Source organism: Myotis davidii, unplaced genomic scaffold (genome assembly GCF_000327345.1).
Source record: "Myotis davidii unplaced genomic scaffold, ASM32734v1 scaffold674, whole genome shotgun sequence".
Lineage (NCBI taxonomy): Eukaryota > Metazoa > Chordata > Mammalia > Chiroptera > Vespertilionidae > Myotis > Myotis davidii.
Window position 1 is genome coordinate 2,950,584 of NW_006286674.1, and position 4,494 is coordinate 2,955,077.

Sequence of the window (4,494 nt, forward strand, 5' to 3'; positions counted from 1 at the left end):
AGCACAATTACTGATGCCAAGATTACCAGTGGGAGTGGGATTGATTAGGGGCTGGAGCAGCCTTGGGCAAACTATGGCCCATTTGAAATGAATAAAACTAAAAAAAAAAAAAAAAAGACCGTACCCTTTTATGTAATGATGTTTACTTTGAATTTATATTAGTTCACACAAACACTCCATCCATGCTTTTGTTCCGGCCCTCCGGTCCAGTTTAAGAACCCATTGTGGCCCTCCAGTCACAAAGTTTGCCCACCCCTGGTCTAGAGGGAAACTGCGTGTCACTGGGAGACCTAGCCTGGTGGCTGAGCCTGCTCTAATGGTAAGTGAAACCACAGACCTTTCCTACTCCTCAGCATCTGCTGTGAGTTCTTTCCAGCATCAAAGAATTGAAGAAAACCCCAAGCCCCAAAGGGGAAGACAGTGTCCCGACTACACAGAGTGGCACAGCCAGGCCCACCTGCCCATTGCCCTGTCGTGTGGGCGGAGCTGAAAGGGCTGGATGAAGATTGGGCAGTGAGCGCTCTCCTTGGGCAAGGCTCTCTGCCTGTTTAATCAGCACTTACCGTTACCTGTTGACATTTTGGAAACAAAACCAAAAGCCTTGAAAAGACAGAGTGAGCATTGTGCCTCGGAGCCATTAGGGGTATTCAGAGCTGGTCCTGAGCAGTGGCGTGAACACCGGACACTTATCTTCCAGAGAGGAGGTCTTTGTGAGCAGACTGGGCTCTCGGAGACTGTGGTGTTGGAAAGCTCTGATGTGGGTGCTCCCTGTATGAGCTTCCCTTACTCCTGTGGAGAATTCCATGTTATGTGGATCCAGCATTCATCAGGTGTGGGGATAGCAAGCACAGGCCCTCAAGGAGAATTCTGCTCAATGTCAGGGACTCCCAGAAGAGCCAACTTGGGGCAGGTGGGAAGGCGGGGGAGGCTGGAACTGAACAGCAGCCCCATTCTGGGAGCTGGGCATACCCCTCATTTCTGTTCCTCAAATGAGCAGAAAGCCGAAGGTGCCTTTCAAACAGGAAGCAGTGACCTAATAGTCTCCACCAGAAAGAGAGCAGCTTTGGGGGTAGGATATTGTCTGTGCTTTTGCTCCAGCCACACCACCACAAAGCAAGTTTATGTGAGTTTTCAAAACTAAGACAATAGGATTATCTGATGAAGGCCTGCCAAGAAGGGTGGGCGCCTGGGAAAGCCCAACACTCTCTAAGGTACCAAAAGTAAAAAATAAAACACCTACATGTAGAGCCTATCCTGGTATAGTAGGCATCAGGCCTCAGTAAAGTCCAAGGAACCACTTCCTTTGCATGAATTGTTTTGAATGCATGAATAATTCCTGTGTAAGTGGGTTCCCCTTTCACCTGGAATGCTAGGCGAACTCTAACCATGTCAAGAGGGTAAGTACAGATACCGCTGTCAGACCTGCCCTGTATCCAGCCATTAATCTGTGCCCATGACCAGAAATCCCCAGCTTTGTAGTAAGGAACGTTTTATAGTGCTCAAACGCCATCAACTGGATTGCACCGTAGGGAAAGATTTGAATCATCATTGCACCATTCCCTTTATACAATCCAAGGTATCCCTCCTTTTGGGGAACAGCACGCAAGGTAGAAAGTACTCCTAAATGTTTGTAATGGTGATTGTGAACTTGTACTTGTAGGGCCGGCTATAGGGTTAAGCCTCAGACTGACCTGTTGGCAAAGCCACAAAAAAGTCCCAGCTTAGAGGGCACAGCCCTCTTAGCATAATTAGGCTTGACCTTAAGACACTCCCTAGATCCTATCTGGGAAGCTAATGGGCTGAGGGAGATGTAGCAAGTGCTGCCAAAACAAATGAGACTCACAAGAACATTGTAATTATGGTGACCACTACCTTGTTTACCTCTGGCTATAAAATAAAGGCTCAGCTTGCCTCTGGATCTCTCTCTGTGGTCTCAGCCAGGCACAGGAGATCCACTTAGACCTAGACCCAGCTTATTCTCTCTGTCTGTCATTTCTTCATCCTTTGCCGCCCTCACTCAGGCTTTTGAACTGTTGGCTGAGCTGGCTCGGCACAATACTGAAACTTTTACCAGATCCAAAGGAGCAACTGTTGTTTTAGCACAGTGTCCTGCGATACCTCCCGTCAGAAGGAGCACAGCCAATAGAGAAGTCTCGGTAGACAGTGGCCCTCTGGCTCCTGCCACCTTCGGTATCATGGGAGGGGGTGGGCCACAGCCAGGGCCACCCGCTGCAGCTATCAGGACAAGGGCCTTGTCTAGAGCTTTAGTTGCCAATTTACAATCCAAGGACTGGGGCCATGGCCACTGGCCGGCACTGACAGGGCACCGACTGTTCCCGCAGGTGGGGCAGAACAACCTGGTTTGGTGAGTTTTTATAAAAGTATATACCTTTGCAATTATCACTTTAATCAGGATATAGAACATTTACATCACCCCAAAAACATTTCTTGTTCCCTCACCCCTACCCCAGCCAACCATTAATCTGCTTTCATTATAGATTTTTTTTGCCTATTCTAGATTTCATGCAAATTAGAATAAGGCATTATGTTCTCTTTTGTGTCTAGCTTCTTTCACTGGGCATGTTTCACAGATTCACTCATGTGGTTATGGTATCAGTAGTTTGTTCTCTTTTATTTATGAATAGTATTCTATTCTATAAACATATAACAATTTGCTTATCCACTCATCAGTTGATGGGCATTTGGGTTGTTTCCAGTTTGGGGCCCTTGTGCATAGAATAAAGTTGTTGTGAACATCTGTGTACAAGTGTTTGTGTGGGAATATCTTTTAATTTCTCTTCAGTAAATACCTAGGAGTGGAATTGCTAGACTCTAAGGTTAATATTTAATTTTATTTTAAAAAAAATAGGTGCTTCTACTCTAGCTGGCTTGGCCCAGTGGATAGAGCTTCGAACTGAAGGGTCCTGGGTTCGATTCCAGTCAAGGGCACATGCCCAGGTTTCAGGCTCGATCCCCAGTAGGGGGCGTGGAGGCAGCCAATTGATGATTCTCTTATCATCAATGTTTCTACCTCTCTCTCCCACTCCCTTCCTCTGATTTTTTTTTTTAAATAGGTGCTTCTATTTTGATGCAGCAATTCTCACAATTTAGTCTAATAAGTAATCATGACTGTATATAACAATCTAGCTGCCTGGATCTTCATCACAACAAAAAACTCCTACAAATCAGTTCTATAAAAAAAGGCAGAACACATGCACATGCATTTCAGAGAGAAGAAAACATAAATTAGCAAAAATTAAGAAGGTTGACAATATCAAAGAATGTGGAGCATTCCATGCTGGTGGAGTATAAACTGGTCTAACCACTTGGGAAACTATTTGAGTACCTTAAGTAAACTTGGAACTACAAATACCCTATCACCTAGGAATTCTACTCCTACATGTATGCTCTGAGCTGGGGCTTCTCAACTTGGCATGATTGACAGCTTGGGCCAGATAATTCCATGTTGTCATGGGCTGTCCTGTCTGTCATAGGATGTTTACAGCATCCCTGGTCTCTACCCACAAAATGCCAGTGGCAATGGTCCTTAGTCCAGTCATGAAAACACAAAAATGTCCGGGACACTTGACATTGCTAAAAACCAATGGGGCCTTTCCTTTGCTTTAGAAAAATGCCTGTGCCCAGGAGTATGTGCAGTGGTGACTTTGTCTTCACTGCTCAACCCCTGGTTGAGAACCACTGCTCTGGGCTCATATGAACTAGCCAAGTTCTCCAGAATGGTCATAGCAGCACTATAAACAGAGCTAAACACATAAACACAGCTCCCCTCAAAGGGGGGACTGGAAACAACATAAATCTCCAACAGAAAAATGGACAACCAAATTGTGGTAACTGATTGCAATGAAATATTACACAGTTAGTTCCAAAATTGAACAAACTTCGCCTAATAATATAAGTAACTCAAATGTTGGGGGAACAAAGTTATAGAAGACTATATTTAGTATAAATATTTCTATAAAGTCTAAAACATGCAAAATTCAATAGTATATTATCTAGAGGTACCTACATAGGTGGTATGATAGATTGTATTTCCCCAAAATGGATGCAAGAATATTTCTGGTCCCACCTGCTCTTCCATACCTTGCCACTCCCCCATTAAGAGGTGATGTTCTTTCCCCTGAGCCCCGAGTAGGACTTTGTGACTGTTCAACCAATAGACACTATGTGACTCTCAGGCTGGGTCACAAAAGGCGATACAACTCCACCTGGCTTTCTCTCTGGATGCTCACCCTTGGCACTCAGCCATCATGTTGTGAGGAAGCCCAGGCCACATGGAGAGGCCACGTGGAAAGAACTAAGCCTTCAGGCCTGGCCAGGCTCCAACAGCCAGGGAGTAAGTGAGTCATCAAAAGCCCTCAGGTGAGCAGCCCAGCTGATGTAGTGTGAGGAGGAGCCCAAACTACAGATGTGTGTGTGTGTGTGGAGAGAGAGAGAGAGACAGAGAGAGAGAGACAGAGAGAGAGAGAGAGAGAG

General features: G+C 45.5%; 1 pseudogene; it reads right to left on the reverse strand.

The window, feature by feature from the left end:
* Positions 1-1,033: 1,033 nt before the first annotated feature.
* Positions 1,034-2,197, reverse strand: LOC102751688 (annotated as a pseudogene).
* Between the last annotated feature and the right edge of the window lie 2,297 nt (positions 2,198-4,494).